The following is a 15,418-nucleotide window of genomic DNA, read 5'->3' as shown; positions in this document are numbered from 1 at the left end:
TGTCATGACTATAACTTGCCGACGAGGATGAGATTCGAACTCACGCGTCCAGAGCACAATGGATTAGCAGTCCATCGCCTTAACCACTCGGCCACCTCGTCATTTTCAGGGCAGGGCCCACGGTGGTGAAAGAACCTTCCATTTCACAAAACATGGAGAAAAGCAGGTGACGACAGGCACAATTGTGAAAAGGAATATAGTCAGGAGCTGAGGAAGGAATCAAAGAGTTTCTGGAAAGGCAGTGGTGGAGGGGGGCACTAAATAGGAGCAGTAAGGGACAGAAGAATTTCAATTAAAAAAGGTGGACATGTCATAAAGATAACTTGCCTAATAGGATGAGATTCGAACTCACGCGTGCAGAGCACAATGGATTAGCAGTCCATCGCCTTAACCACTCGGCCACCTCGTCATTTTCAGCACTGGGCCCACGGTGGTGAAAGAACCTTCCATTTCACAAAACATGGAGAAAAGCAGGTGACGACAGGCACAATTGTGAAAAGGAATATAGTCAGGAGCTGAGGAAGGAATCAAAGAGTTGCTGGAAAGGCAGTGGTGGAGGGGGGCACTAAATAGGAGCAGTAAGGGACAGAAGAATTTCAATTGACAAAGGTGGACATGTCATGACGATAACTTGCCGACGAGGATGAGAGTCGAACTCACGCGTGCAGAGCACAATGGATTAGCAGTCCATCGCCTTAACCACTCGGCCACCTCGTCATTTACAGCACTGGGCCCACGGTGGTGAAAGAACCTTCCATTTCACAAAACATGGAGAAAAGCAGGTGACGACAGGCACAATTGTGAAAAGGAATATAGTCAGGAGCTGAGGAAGGAATCAAAGAGTTTCTGGAAAGGCAGTGGTGGAGGGGGGCACTAAACAGGAGCAGTAAGGGACAGAAGAATTTCAATTGACAAAGGTGGACATGTCATGACGATAACTTGCTGACGAGGATTAGAGTCGAAATCACGCATGCAGAGCACAATGGATTAGCAGTCCATCGCCTTAACCACTCGGCCACCTCGTCATTTACAGCACTGGGCCCACGGTGGTGAAAGAACCTTCCATTTCACAAAACATGGAGACAAGCAGGTGACGACAGGCACAATTGTGAAAAGGAATATAGTCATGAGCAGAGGAAGGAATCAAAGAGTTTCTGGAAAGGCAGTGGTGGAGGGGGGCACTAAATAGGAGCAGTAAGGGTTGAGGGACAGAAGAATTTCAATTGACAAAGGTGGACATGTCATGACTATAACTTGCCGACGAGGATGAGATTCGAACTCACGCGTCCAGAGCACAATGGATTAGCAGTCCATCGCCTTAGCCACTCGGCCACCTCGTCATTCACAGCACTGGGCCCACGGTGGTGAAAGAACCTTCCATTTCACAAAACATGGAGAAAAGCAGGTGACGACAGGCACAATTGTGAAAAGGAATATAGTCAGGAGCTGAGGAAGGAATCAAAGAGTTTCCGGAAAGGCAGTGGTGGAGGGGGGCACTAAATAGGAGCAGTAAGGGACAGAAGAATTTCAATTGACAAAGGTGGACATGTCATAAAGATAACTTGCCGACGAGGATGAGATTCGAACTCACGCGTCCAGAGCACAATGGATTAGCAGTCCATTGCCTTTACCACTCTGCCACCTCGTCATTTACAGCACTGGGCCCACGGTGGTGAAAGAACCTTCCATTTCACAAAACATGGAGAAAAGCAGGTGACGACAGGCACAATTGTGAAAAGGAATATAGTCAGGAGCTGAGGAAGGAATCAAAGAGTTGCTGGAAAGGCAATGGTGGAGGGGGGCACTAAATAGGAGCAGTAAGGGACAGAAGAATTTCAATTGACAAAGGTGGACATGTCATAACGATAACTTGCCGACGAGGATGAGAGTCGAACTCACGCGTGCAGAGCACAATGGATTAGCAGTCCATCGCCTTAACCACTCGGCCACCTCGTCATTTACAGCACTGGGCCCACGGTGGTGAAAGAACCTTCCATTTCACAAAACATGGAGACAAGCAGGTGACGACAGGCACAATTGTGAAAAGGAATATAGTCATGAGCAGAGGAAGGAATCAAAGAGTTTCTGGAAAGGCAGTGGTGGAGGGGGGCACTAAATAGGAGCAGTAAGGGTTGAGGGACAGAAGAATTTCAATTGACAAAGGTGGACATGTCATGACGATAACTTGCCGACGAGGATGAGAGTCGAACTCACGCGTGCAGAGCACAATGGATTAGCAGTCCATCGCCTTAACCACTCGGCCACCTCGTCATTTACAGCACTGGGCCCACGGTGGTGAAAGAACCTTCCATTTCACAAAACATGGAGAAAAGCAGGTGACGACAGGCACAATTGTGAAAAGGAATATAGTCAGGAGCTGAGGAAGGAATCAAAGAGTTTCTGGAAAGGCAGTGGTGGAGGGGGGCACTAAATAGGAGCAGTAAGGGACAGAAGAATTTCAATTGACAAAGGTGGACATGTCATGACGATAACTTGCTGACGAGGATGAGAGTCGAAATCACGCATGCAGAGCACAATGGATTAGCAGTCCATCGCCTTAACCTTTTCATGTTCCTGTTAAATTTGCCTGAAAACGCCTAAACAGCATACCCAAAGTAAATTGGAAGCTGTTCTTGAACCATTTGGAGTACATGCATGTAAATGATCTCTTTTGAAAGCTGACACTCTGAAGTTATGTCCCCTGTTGTCAGGACCCCTGTCAGTCCTTCTAGTGTTGAGTAATAGAAGCTTGAACACAAGGAAAGTGAAAATTTCTATTTCCGCCTAGATTTTGTTTTGAAAACAGAGGCCTGAAGAGGCCTAGAGGTGGTAGGTATTATCTGGAAGACTAAATTGGACCACAGGTTGAAGCCTTACCCAATTCAAATCAAAAGTCAAACATAATACCACAATATATTCATATTTGACACATGTTTTTATAAGAGTACATCCAGGAATTTTCTAAAAGGGTCTTTTGGAGACTCCAAAATGACCCTTTGTAACCAAGGTCAAGGTCAAATAAAAAGGTATTATTTTTCATAATTGTTATCTCTGGCCCATCTCTGGTACTTAGAAATATCATATATAATAGCTAAATCCCTAATTAGTAATACTGAAACACAAAAACTGAAGCATGAACACATTGGAGTGCTTTATCTGATTCCAAGGATTGGCGCACAAAGAACACTGATTCTGTCAACCATATTGCGCAATCGACTGTTATTTTGAAGGCTCCACAGACGCATACAAATGAGGTATTGGCATTTTCAGCTAGCTGTCAGCTACAAGGCTAACGAGCTAATTTCAGAGCCAGTCGAAGCCAGTTCGAGAAATTTGTTTAGAACGAGTGTGGGGGGGGGGGGGCGGGGGGGGGCAGGACGCACAGACCTAGTTGGCTTTAGAGGGCTGTCAACGGGGCATGGAAGCTCCTATTGGGTCGAACAAGGTGTCAATCAAAAGGGGAGGGTTCAACGGACATTTTGAGACCTTCATTTTGTAAATACTCCGTTGATAAATCGGAGAAAATAACACTTTTATGTGAACAAGTTGTTTCTTCCGTCGGCTAACTTGCATAATGAAACAAAGGATAATGGCTATTCATGAACGTAAAACATTGTATTTGGACGAATTACTTTACATGGTTAGATACTTTGAACCCTTGGGACTTACGCAGATCAAGTTTTGATGGCATGATTTGCACACCTGGACCTATTTGAACAACTTAGGGTGAGTACAACTTTTTTCTTTGGCATTGTTGAAGGAATGTTCACCGGAAAAAGACGTTGACTTTGCTTGCTATTGCGACTTGATCTTGAATTGGTTTATTTCAATGGAAGCACAAGAATCGTAGCTTTCCAACGATGTATAACATGTGTAGCGTCTAAAAAATATATTTTTTAGAATTTAGTGCGTCGTAACTGAGGAAGGGGGAGGCAGCATTTTTGTCTCGCGGGCGAAACAGGAGCGTAAACAGGTTAACCACTCGGCCACCTCGTCATTTACAGCACTGGGCCCACGGTGGTGAAAGAACCTTCCATTTCACAAAACATGGAGACAAGCAGGTGACGACAGGCACAATTGTGAAAAGGAATATAGTCATGAGCAGAGGAAGGAATCAAAGAGTTTCTGGAAAGGCAGTGGTGGAGGGGGGCACTAAATAGGAGCAGTAAGGGTTGAGGGACAGAAGAATTTCAATTGACAAAGGTGGACATGTCATGACTATAACTTCCCGACAAGGATGAGATTCGAACTCACGCGTGCTGAGCACAATGGATTAGCAGTCCATCGCCTTAACCACTCGGCCACCTCGTCATTTACAGCACTGGGCCCACGGTGGTGAAAGAACCTTCCATTTCACAAAACATGGAGAAAAGCAGGTGACGACAGGCACAATTGTGAAAAGGAATATAGTCAGGAGCTGAGGAAGGAATCAAAGAGTTGCTGGAAAGGCAGTGGTGTAGGGGGGCACTAAATAGGAGCAGTAAGGGTTGAGGGACAGAAGAATTTCAATTGACAAAGGTGGACATGTCATGACTATAACTTGCCGACGAGGATGAGATTCGAACTCACGCGTCCAGAGCACAATGGATTAGCAGTCCATCGCCTTAACCACTCGGCCACCTCGTCATTTTCAGGGCAGGGCCCACGGTGGTGAAAGAACCTTCCATTTCACAAAACATGGAGAAAAGCAGGTGACGACAGGCACAATTGTGAAAAGGAATATAGTCAGGAGCTGAGGAAGGAATCAAAGAGTTTCTGGAAAGGCAGTGGTGGAGGGGGGCACTAAATAGGAGCAGTAAGGGACAGAAGAATTTCAATTAAAAAAGGTGGACATGTCATAAAGATAACTTGCCTAATAGGATGAGATTCGAACTCACGCGTGCAGAGCACAATGGATTAGCAGTCCATCGCCTTAACCACTCGGCCACCTCGTCATTTTCAGCACTGGGCCCACGGTGGTGAAAGAACCTTCCATTTCACAAAACATGGAGAAAAGCAGGTGACGACAGGCACAATTGTGAAAAGGAATATAGTCAGGAGCTGAGGAAGGAATCAAAGAGTTGCTGGAAAGGCAGTGGTGGAGGGGGGCACTAAATAGGAGCAGTAAGGGACAGAAGAATTTCAATTGACAAAGGTGGACATGTCATGACGATAACTTGCCGACGAGGATGAGAGTCGAACTCACGCGTGCAGAGCACAATGGATTAGCAGTCCATCGCCTTAACCACTCGGCCACCTCGTCATTTACAGCACTGGGCCCACGGTGGTGAAAGAACCTTCCATTTCACAAAACATGGAGAAAAGCAGGTGACGACAGGCACAATTGTGAAAAGGAATATAGTCAGGAGCTGAGGAAGGAATCAAAGAGTTTCTGGAAAGGCAGTGGTGGAGGGGGGCACTAAATAGGAGCAGTAAGGGACAGAAGAATTTCAATTGACAAAGGTGGACATGTCATGACGATAACTTGCTGACGAGGATGAGAGTCGAAATCACGCATGCAGAGCACAATGGATTAGCAGTCCATCGCCTTAACCACTCGGCCACCTCGTCATTTACAGCACTGGGCCCACGGTGGTGAAAGAACCTTCCATTTCACAAAACATGGAGACAAGCAGGTGACGACAGGCACAATTGTGAAAAGGAATATAGTCATGAGCAGAGGAAGGAATCAAAGAGTTTCTGGAAAGGCAGTGGTGGAGGGGGGCACTAAATAGGAGCAGTAAGGGTTGAGGGACAGAAGAATTTCAATTGACAAAGGTGGACATGTCATGACGATAACTTGCTGACGAGGATGAGAGTCGAAATCACGCATGCAGAGCACAATGGATTAGCAGTCCATCGCCTTAACCACTCGGCCACCTCGTCATTTACAGCACTGGGCCCACGGTGGTGAAAGAACCTTCCATTTCACAAAACATGGAGACAAGCAGGTGACGACAGGCACAATTGTGAAAAGGAATATAGTCATGAGCAGAGGAAGGAATCAAAGAGTTTCTGGAAAGGCAGTGGTGGAGGGGGGCACTAAATAGGAGCAGTAAGGGTTGAGGGACAGAAGAATTTCAATTGACAAAGGTGGACATGTCATGACTATAACTTGCCGACGAGGATGAGATTCGAACTCACGCGTCCAGAGCACAATGGATTAGCAGTCCATCGCCTTAGCCACTCGGCCACCTCGTCATTCACAGCACTGGGCCCACGGTGGTGAAAGAACCTTCCATTTCACAAAACATGGAGAAAAGCAGGTGACGACAGGCACAATTGTGAAAAGGAATATAGTCAGGAGCTGAGGAAGGAATCAAAGAGTTGCTGGAAAGGCAGTGGTGGAGGGGGGCACTAAATAGGAGCAGTAAGGGACAGAAGAATTTCAATTGACAAAGGTGGACATGTCATAAAGATAACTTGCCGACGAGGATGAGATTCGAACTCACGCGTCCAGAGCACAATGGATTAGCAGTCCATTGCCTTTACCACTCTGCCACCTCGTCATTTACAGCACTGGGCCCACGGTGGTGAAAGAACCTTCCATTTCACAAAACATGGAGAAAAGCAGGTGACGACAGGCACAATTGTGAAAAGGAATATAGTCAGGAGCTGAGGAAGGAATCAAAGAGTTGCTGGAAAGGCAATGGTGGAGGGGGGCACTAAATAGGAGCAGTAAGGGACAGAAGAATTTCAATTGACAAAGGTGGACATGTCATAACGATAACTTGCCGACGAGGATGAGAGTCGAACTCACGCGTGCAGAGCACAATGGATTAGCAGTCCATCGCCTTAACCACTCGGCCACCTCGTCATTTACAGCACTGGGCCCACGGTGGTGAAAGAACCTTCCATTTCACAAAACATGGAGACAAGCAGGTGACGACAGGCACAATTGTGAAAAGGAATATAGTCATGAGCAGAGGAAGGAATCAAAGAGTTTCTGGAAAGGCAGTGGTGGAGGGGGGCACTAAATAGGAGCAGTAAGGGTTGAGGGACAGAAGAATTTTAATTGACAAAGGTGGACATGTCATGACGACAACTTGGCAACGAAGTTGAGATTCGAACTCACGCATGCAGAGCACAATGGATTAGCAGTCCATTGCCTTTACCACTCGGCCACCTCGTCATTTACAGCACTGGTCCCACGGTGGTGAAAGAACCTTCCATTTCACAAAACATGGAGAAAAGCAGGTGACGACAGGCACAATTGTGAAAAGGAATATAGTCAGGAGCTGAGGAAGGAATCAAAGAGTTGCTGGAAAGGCAGTGGTGGAGGGGGGCACTAAATAGGAGCAGTAAGGGACAGAAGAATTTCAATTGACAAAGGTGGACATGTCATAAAGATAACTTGCCGACGAGGATGAGATTCAAACTCACGCGTGCAGAGCACAATGGATTAGCAGTCCATCGCCTTAACCACTCGGCCACCTCATCATTTACAGCACTGGGCCCACGGTGGTGAAAGAACCTTCCATTTCACAAAACATGGAGAAAAGCAGGTGACGACAGGCACAATTGTGAAAAGGAATATAGTCAGGAGCTGAGGAAGGAATCAAAGAGTTTCCGGAAAGGCAGTGGTGGAGGGGGGCACTAAATAGGAGCAGTAAGGGACAGAAGAATTTCAATTGACAAAGGTGGACATGTCATAAAGATAACTTGCCGACGAGGATGAGATTCGAACTCACGCGTCCAGAGCACAATGGATTAGCAGTCCATTGCCTTTACCACTCTGCCACCTCGTCATTTACAGCACTGGGCCCACGGTGGTGAAAGAACCTTCCATTTCACAAAACATGGAGAAAAGCAGGTGACGACAGGCACAATTGTGAAAAGGAATATAGTCAGGAGCTGAGGAAGGAATCAAAGAGTTGCTGGAAAGGCAATGGTGGAGGGGGGCACTAAATAGGAGCAGTAAGGGACAGAAGAATTTCAATTGACAAAGGTGGACATGTCATAACGATAACTTGCCGACGAGGATGAGAGTCGAACTCACGCGTGCAGAGCACAATGGATTAGCAGTCCATCGCCTTAACCACTCGGCCACCTCGTCATTTACAGCACTGGGCCCACGGTGGTGAAAGAACCTTCCATTTCACAAAACATGGAGACAAGCAGGTGACGACAGGCACAATTGTGAAAAGGAATATAGTCATGAGCAGAGGAAGGAATCAAAGAGTTTCTGGAAAGGCAGTGGTGGAGGGGGGCACTAAATAGGAGCAGTAAGGGTTGAGGGACAGAAGAATTTCAATTGACAAAGGTGGACATGTCATGACGATAACTTGCCGACGAGGATGAGAGTCGAACTCACGCGTGCAGAGCACAATGGATTAGCAGTCCATCGCCTTAACCACTCGGCCACCTCGTCATTTACAGCACTGGGCCCACGGTGGTGAAAGAACCTTCCATTTCACAAAACATGGAGAAAAGCAGGTGACGACAGGCACAATTGTGAAAAGGAATATAGTCAGGAGCTGAGGAAGGAATCAAAGAGTTTCTGGAAAGGCAGTGGTGGAGGGGGGCACTAAATAGGAGCAGTAAGGGACAGAAGAATTTCAATTGACAAAGGTGGACATGTCATGACGATAACTTGCTGACGAGGATGAGAGTCGAAATCACGCATGCAGAGCACAATGGATTAGCAGTCCATCGCCTTAACCACTCGGCCACCTCGTCATTTACAGCACTGGGCCCACGGTGGTGAAAGAACCTTCCATTTCACAAAACATGGAGACAAGCAGGTGACGACAGGCACAATTGTGAAAAGTAATATAGTCAGGAGCTGAGGAAGGAATCAAAGAGTTTCTGGAAAGGCAGTGGTGGAGGGGGGCACTAAATAGGAGCAGTAAGGGTTGAGGGACAGAAGAATTTCAATTGACAAAGGTGGACATGTCATGACTATAACTTCCCGACAAGGATGAGATTCGAACTCACGCGTGCTGAGCACAATGGATTAGCAGTCCATCGCCTTAACCACTCGGCCACCTCGTCATTTACAGCACTGGGCCCACGGTGGTGAAAGAACCTTCCATTTCACAAAACATGGAGAAAAGCAGGTGACGACAGGCACAATTGTGAAAAGGAATATAGTCAGGAGCTGAGGAAGGAATCAAAGAGTTGCTGGAAAGGCAGTGGTGTAGGGGGGCACTAAATAGGAGCAGTAAGGGTTGAGGGACAGAAGAATTTCAATTGACAAAGGTGGACATGTCATGACTATAACTTGCCGACGAGGATGAGATTCGAACTCACGCGTCCAGAGCACAATGGATTAGCAGTCCATCGCCTTAACCACTCGGCCACCTCGTCATTTTCAGGGCAGGGCCCACGGTGGTGAAAGAACCTTCCATTTCACAAAACATGGAGAAAAGCAGGTGACGACAGGCACAATTGTGAAAAGGAATATAGTCAGGAGCTGAGGAAGGAATCAAAGAGTTTCTGGAAAGGCAGTGGTGGAGGGGGGCACTAAATAGGAGCAGTAAGGGACAGAAGAATTTCAATTAAAAAAGGTGGACATGTCATAAAGATAACTTGCCTAATAGGATGAGATTCGAACTCACGCGTGCAGAGCACAATGGATTAGCAGTCCATCGCCTTAACCACTCGGCCACCTCGTCATTTTCAGCACTGGGCCCACGGTGGTGAAAGAACCTTCCATTTCACAAAACATGGAGAAAAGCAGGTGACGACAGGCACAATTGTGAAAAGGAATATAGTCAGGAGCTGAGGAAGGAATCAAAGAGTTGCTGGAAAGGCAGTGGTGGAGGGGGGCACTAAATAGGAGCAGTAAGGGACAGAAGAATTTCAATTGACAAAGGTGGACATGTCATGACGATAACTTGCCGACGAGGATGAGAGTCGAACTCACGCGTGCAGAGCACAATGGATTAGCAGTCCATCGCCTTAACCACTCGGCCACCTCGTCATTTACAGCACTGGGCCCACGGTGGTGAAAGAACCTTCCATTTCACAAAACATGGAGAAAAGCAGGTGACGACAGGCACAATTGTGAAAAGGAATATAGTCAGGAGCTGAGGAAGGAATCAAAGAGTTTCTGGAAAGGCAGTGGTGGAGGGGGGCACTAAATAGGAGCAGTAAGGGACAGAAGAATTTCAATTGACAAAGGTGGACATGTCATGACGATAACTTGCTGACGAGGATGAGAGTCGAAATCACGCATGCAGAGCACAATGGATTAGCAGTCCATCGCCTTAACCACTCGGCCACCTCGTCATTTACAGCACTGGGCCCACGGTGGTGAAAGAACCTTCCATTTCACAAAACATGGAGACAAGCAGGTGACGACAGGCACAATTGTGAAAAGGAATATAGTCATGAGCAGAGGAAGGAATCAAAGAGTTTCTGGAAAGGCAGTGGTGGAGGGGGGCACTAAATAGGAGCAGTAAGGGTTGAGGGACAGAAGAATTTCAATTGACAAAGGTGGACATGTCATGACTATAACTTGCCGACGAGGATGAGATTCGAACTCACGCGTCCAGAGCACAATGGATTAGCAGTCCATCGCCTTAGCCACTCGGCCACCTCGTCATTCACAGCACTGGGCCCACGGTGGTGAAAGAACCTTCCATTTCACAAAACATGGAGAAAAGCAGGTGACGACAGGCACAATTGTGAAAAGGAATATAGTCAGGAGCTGAGGAAGGAATCAAAGAGTTGCTGGAAAGGCAGTGGTGGAGGGGGGCACTAAATAGGAGCAGTAAGGGACAGAAGAATTTCAATTGACAAAGGTGGACATGTCATAAAGATAACTTGCCGACGAGGATGAGATTCGAACTCACGCGTCCAGAGCACAATGGATTAGCAGTCCATTGCCTTTACCACTCTGCCACCTCGTCATTTACAGCACTGGGCCCACGGTGGTGAAAGAACCTTCCATTTCACAAAACATGGAGAAAAGCAGGTGACGACAGGCACAATTGTGAAAAGGAATATAGTCAGGAGCTGAGGAAGGAATCAAAGAGTTGCTGGAAAGGCAATGGTGGAGGGGGGCACTAAATAGGAGCAGTAAGGGACAGAAGAATTTCAATTGACAAAGGTGGACATGTCATAACGATAACTTGCCGACGAGGATGAGAGTCGAACTCACGCGTGCAGAGCACAATGGATTAGCAGTCCATCGCCTTAACCACTCGGCCACCTCGTCATTTACAGCACTGGGCCCACGGTGGTGAAAGAACCTTCCATTTCACAAAACATGGAGACAAGCAGGTGACGACAGGCACAATTGTGAAAAGGAATATAGTCATGAGCAGAGGAAGGAATCAAAGAGTTTCTGGAAAGGCAGTGGTGGAGGGGGGCACTAAATAGGAGCAGTAAGGGTTGAGGGACAGAAGAATTTTAATTGACAAAGGTGGACATGTCATGACGACAACTTGGCAACGAAGTTGAGATTCGAACTCACGCATGCAGAGCACAATGGATTAGCAGTCCATTGCCTTTACCACTCGGCCACCTCGTCATTTACAGCACTGGTCCCACGGTGGTGAAAGAACCTTCCATTTCACAAAACATGGAGAAAAGCAGGTGACGACAGGCACAATTGTGAAAAGGAATATAGTCAGGAGCTGAGGAAGGAATCAAAGAGTTGCTGGAAAGGCAGTGGTGGAGGGGGGCACTAAATAGGAGCAGTAAGGGACAGAAGAATTTCAATTGACAAAGGTGGACATGTCATAAAGATAACTTGCCGACGAGGATGAGATTCAAACTCACGCGTGCAGAGCACAATGGATTAGCAGTCCATCGCCTTAACCACTCGGCCACCTCATCATTTACAGCACTGGGCCCACGGTGGTGAAAGAACCTTCCATTTCACAAAACATGGAGAAAAGCAGGTGACGACAGGCACAATTGTGAAAAGGAATATAGTCAGGAGCTGAGGAAGGAATCAAAGAGTTGCTGGAAAGGCAGTGGTGGAGGGGGGCACTAAATAGGAGCAGTAAGGGACAGAAGAATTTCAATTGACAAAGGTGGACATGTCATAAAGATAACTTGCCGACGAGGATGAGATTCAAACTCACGCGTGCAGAGCACAATGGATTAGCAGTCCATCGCCTTAACCACTCGGCCACCTCGTCATTTACAGCACTGGGCCCACGGTGGTGAAAGAACCTTCCATTTCACAAAACATGGAGAAAAGCAGGTGACGACAGGCACAATTGTGAAAAGGAATATAGTCAGGAGCTGAGGAAGGAATCAAAGAGTTTCTGGAAAGGCAGTGGTGGAGGGGGGCACTAAATAGGAGCAGTAAGGGACAGAAGAATTTCAATTGACAAAGGTGGACATGTCATGACGATAACTTGCTGACGAGGATGAGAGTCGAACTCACGCGTGCAGAGCACAATGGATTAGCAGTCCATCGCCTTAACCACTCGGCCACCTCGTCATTTACAGCACTGGGCCCACGGTGGTGAAAGAACCTTCCATTTCACAAAACATGGAGACAAGCAGGTGACGACAGGCACAATTGTGAAAAGGAATATAGTCATGAGCAGAGGAAGGAATCAAAGAGTTTCTGGAAAGGCAGTGGTGGAGGGGGGCACTAAATAGGAGCAGTAAGGCTTGAGGGACAGAAGAATTTCAATTGACAAAGGTGGACATGTCATGACTATAACTTGCCGACGAGGATGAGATTCGAACCCACGCGTCCAGAGCACAATGGATTAGCAGTCCATTGCCTTAACCACTCGGCCACCTCGTCATTCACAGCACTGGGCCCACGGTGGTGAAAGAACCTTCCATTTCACAAAACATGGAGAAAAGCAGGTGACGACAGGCACAATTGTGAAAAGGAATATAGTCAGGAGCTAAGGAAGGAATCAAAGAGTTTCTGGAAAGGCAGTGGTGGAGGGGGGCACTAAATAGGAGCAGTAAGGGACAGAAGAATTTCAATTGACAATGGTGGACATGTCATAAAGATAACTTCCCGACAAGGATGAGATTCGAACTCACGCGTGCTGAGCACAATGGATTAGCAGTCCATCGCCTTAACCACTCGGCCACCTCGTCATTTACAGCACTGGGCCCACGGTGGTGAAAGAACCTTCCATTTCACAAAACATGGAGAAAAGCAGGTGACGACAGGCACAATTGTGAAAAGGAATATAGTCAGGAGCTGAGGAAGGAATCAAAGAGTTGCTGGAAAGGCAGTGGTGGAGGGGGGCACTAAATGGGAGCAGTAAGGGTTGAGGGACAGAAGAATTTCAATTGACAAAGGTGGACATGTCATGACTATAACTTGCCGACGAGGATGAGATTCGAACTCACGCGTCCAGAGCACAATGGATTAGCAGTCCATCGCCTTAACCACTCGGCCACCTCGTCATTTTCAGCACTGGGCCCACGGTGGTGAAAGAACCTTCCATTTCACAAAACATGGAGAAAAGCAGGTGACGACAGGCACAATTGTGAAAAGGAATATAGTCAGGAGCTGAGAAAGGAATCAAAGAGTTGCTGGAAAGGCAGTGGTGGAGGGGGGCACTAAATAGGAGCAGTAAGGGACAGAAGAATTTCAATTAAAAAAGGTGGACATGTCATAAAGATAACTTGCCTAATAGGATGAGAGTCGAACTCACGCGTGCAGAGCACAATGGATTAGCAGTCCATCGCCTTAACCACTCGGCCACCTCGTCATTTACAGCACTGGGCCCACGGTGGTGAAAGAACCTTCCATTTCACAAAACATGGAGAAAAGCAGGTGACGACAGGCACAATTGTGAAAAGGAATATAGTCAGGAGCTGAGGAAGGAATCAAAGAGTTTCTGGAAAGGCAGTGGTGGAGGGGGGCACTAAATAGGAGCAGTAAGGGACAGAAGAATTTCAATTGACAAAGGTGGACATGTCATGACGATAACTTGCTGACGAGGATGAGAGTCGAACTCACGCGTGCAGAGCACAATGGATTAGCAGTCCATCGCCTTAACCACTCGGCCACCTCGTCATTTACAGCACTGGGCCCACGGTGGTGAAAGAACCTTCCATTTCACAAAACATGGAGACAAGCAGGTGACGACAGGCACAATTGTGAAAAGGAATATAGTCATGAGCAGAGGAAGGAATCAAAGAGTTTCTGGAAAGGCAGTGGTGGAGGGGGGCACTAAATAGGAGCAGTAAGGCTTGAGGGACAGAAGAATTTCAATTGACAAAGGTGGACATGTCATGACTATAACTTGCCGACGAGGATGAGATTCGAACCCACGCGTCCAGAGCACAATGGATTAGCAGTCCATTGCCTTAACCACTCGGCCACCTCGTCATTCACAGCACTGGGCCCACGGTGGTGAAAGAACCTTCCATTTCACAAAACATGGAGAAAAGCAGGTGACGACAGGCACAATTGTGAAAAGGAATATAGTCAGGAGCTGAGGTGGGAATCAAAGAGTTGCTGGAAAGGCAGTGGTGGAGGGGGGCACTAAATAGGAGCAGTAAGGGACAGAAGAATTTCAATTGACAAAGGTGGACATGTCATAAAGATAACTTGCCGACGAGGATGAGATTCAAACTCACGCGTGCAGAGCACAATGGATTAGCAGTCCATCGCCTTAACCACTCGGCCACCTCGTCATTTGCAGCACTGGGCCCACGGTGGTGAAAGAACCTTCCATTTCACAAAACATGGAGAAAAGCAGGTGACGACAGGCACAATTGTGAAAAGGAATATAGTCAGGAGCTGAGGAAGGAATCAAAGAGTTGCTGGAAAGGCAATGGTGGAGGGGGGCACTAAATAGGAGCAGTAAGGGACAGAAGAATTTCAATTGACAAAGGTGGACATGTCATAACGATAACTTGCCGACGAGGATGAGAGTCGAACTCACGCGTGCAGAGCACAATGGATTAGCAGTCCATCGCCTTAACCACTCGGCCACCTCGTCATTTACAGCACTGGGCCCACGGTGGTGAAAGAACCTTCCATTTCACAAAACATGGAGAAAAGCAGGTGACGACAGGCACAATTGTGAAAAGGAATATAGTCAGGAGCTGAGGAAGGAATCAAAGAGTTTCTGGAAAGGCAGTGGTGGAGGGGGGCACTAAATAGGAGCAGTAAGGGACAGAAGAATTTCAATTGACAAAGGTGGACATGTCATGACGATAACTTGCTGACGAGGATGAGAGTCGAACTCACGCGTGCAGAGCACAATGGATTAGCAGTCCATTGCCTTAACCACTCGGCCACCTCGTCATTCACAGCACTGGGCCCACGGTGGTGAAAGAACCTTCCATTTCACAAAACATGGAGAAAAGCAGGTGACGACAGGCACAATTGTGAAAAGGAATATAGTCAGGAGCTGAGGTGGGAATCAAAGAGTTGCTGGAAAGGCAGTGGTGGAGGGGGGCACTAAATAGGAGCAGTAAGGGACAGAAGAATTTCAATTGACAAAGGTGGACATGTCATAAAGATAACTTGCCGACGAGGATGAGATTC

General features: G+C 47.2%; 18 non-coding genes across 18 annotated transcripts; all 18 read right to left on the bottom strand.

The window, feature by feature from the left end:
• Positions 1-635: 635 nt before the first annotated feature.
• On the bottom strand, positions 636-717 carry trnas-gcu (transfer RNA serine (anticodon GCU)). The gene has a single exon. It is a non-coding gene; the product is annotated as a tRNA-Ser (tRNA).
• Positions 718-1,874: 1,157 nt separating this feature from the next.
• Positions 1,875-1,956, bottom strand: trnas-gcu (transfer RNA serine (anticodon GCU)). Its single transcript has one exon. It is a non-coding gene; the product is annotated as a tRNA-Ser (tRNA).
• A 233-nt stretch (positions 1,957-2,189) lies between these two features.
• Positions 2,190-2,271, bottom strand: trnas-gcu (transfer RNA serine (anticodon GCU)). Its single transcript has one exon. It is a non-coding gene; the product is annotated as a tRNA-Ser (tRNA).
• A 1,958-nt stretch (positions 2,272-4,229) lies between these two features.
• trnas-gcu (transfer RNA serine (anticodon GCU)) lies at positions 4,230-4,311 on the bottom strand. Its single transcript has one exon. It is a non-coding gene; the product is annotated as a tRNA-Ser (tRNA).
• An 849-nt stretch (positions 4,312-5,160) lies between these two features.
• trnas-gcu (transfer RNA serine (anticodon GCU)) lies at positions 5,161-5,242 on the bottom strand. The gene has a single exon. It is a non-coding gene; the product is annotated as a tRNA-Ser (tRNA).
• A 1,472-nt stretch (positions 5,243-6,714) lies between these two features.
• On the bottom strand, positions 6,715-6,796 carry trnas-gcu (transfer RNA serine (anticodon GCU)). Its single transcript has one exon. It is a non-coding gene; the product is annotated as a tRNA-Ser (tRNA).
• A 1,157-nt stretch (positions 6,797-7,953) lies between these two features.
• On the bottom strand, positions 7,954-8,035 carry trnas-gcu (transfer RNA serine (anticodon GCU)). Its single transcript has one exon. It is a non-coding gene; the product is annotated as a tRNA-Ser (tRNA).
• A 233-nt stretch (positions 8,036-8,268) lies between these two features.
• On the bottom strand, positions 8,269-8,350 carry trnas-gcu (transfer RNA serine (anticodon GCU)). The gene has a single exon. It is a non-coding gene; the product is annotated as a tRNA-Ser (tRNA).
• A 541-nt stretch (positions 8,351-8,891) lies between these two features.
• Positions 8,892-8,973, bottom strand: trnas-gcu (transfer RNA serine (anticodon GCU)). Its single transcript has one exon. It is a non-coding gene; the product is annotated as a tRNA-Ser (tRNA).
• An 849-nt stretch (positions 8,974-9,822) lies between these two features.
• On the bottom strand, positions 9,823-9,904 carry trnas-gcu (transfer RNA serine (anticodon GCU)). Its single transcript has one exon. It is a non-coding gene; the product is annotated as a tRNA-Ser (tRNA).
• Positions 9,905-11,061: 1,157 nt separating this feature from the next.
• Positions 11,062-11,143, bottom strand: trnas-gcu (transfer RNA serine (anticodon GCU)). The gene has a single exon. It is a non-coding gene; the product is annotated as a tRNA-Ser (tRNA).
• Positions 11,144-11,992: 849 nt separating this feature from the next.
• Positions 11,993-12,074, bottom strand: trnas-gcu (transfer RNA serine (anticodon GCU)). Its single transcript has one exon. It is a non-coding gene; the product is annotated as a tRNA-Ser (tRNA).
• Positions 12,075-12,300: 226 nt separating this feature from the next.
• On the bottom strand, positions 12,301-12,382 carry trnas-gcu (transfer RNA serine (anticodon GCU)). The gene has a single exon. It is a non-coding gene; the product is annotated as a tRNA-Ser (tRNA).
• A 541-nt stretch (positions 12,383-12,923) lies between these two features.
• On the bottom strand, positions 12,924-13,005 carry trnas-gcu (transfer RNA serine (anticodon GCU)). The gene has a single exon. It is a non-coding gene; the product is annotated as a tRNA-Ser (tRNA).
• Positions 13,006-13,854: 849 nt separating this feature from the next.
• On the bottom strand, positions 13,855-13,936 carry trnas-gcu (transfer RNA serine (anticodon GCU)). The gene has a single exon. It is a non-coding gene; the product is annotated as a tRNA-Ser (tRNA).
• Positions 13,937-14,477: 541 nt separating this feature from the next.
• On the bottom strand, positions 14,478-14,559 carry trnas-gcu (transfer RNA serine (anticodon GCU)). Its single transcript has one exon. It is a non-coding gene; the product is annotated as a tRNA-Ser (tRNA).
• A 226-nt stretch (positions 14,560-14,785) lies between these two features.
• trnas-gcu (transfer RNA serine (anticodon GCU)) lies at positions 14,786-14,867 on the bottom strand. The gene has a single exon. It is a non-coding gene; the product is annotated as a tRNA-Ser (tRNA).
• Positions 14,868-15,093: 226 nt separating this feature from the next.
• Positions 15,094-15,175, bottom strand: trnas-gcu (transfer RNA serine (anticodon GCU)). Its single transcript has one exon. It is a non-coding gene; the product is annotated as a tRNA-Ser (tRNA).
• Between the last annotated feature and the right edge of the window lie 243 nt (positions 15,176-15,418).

Source organism: Osmerus eperlanus, chromosome 11, assembly GCF_963692335.1.
Source record: "Osmerus eperlanus chromosome 11, fOsmEpe2.1, whole genome shotgun sequence".
In the NCBI taxonomy this organism is placed as follows: domain Eukaryota; kingdom Metazoa; phylum Chordata; class Actinopteri; order Osmeriformes; family Osmeridae; genus Osmerus; species Osmerus eperlanus.
Note: the sequence above shows the minus strand (reverse complement) of the source record. Positions and strands in the feature narration are given on the sequence as shown.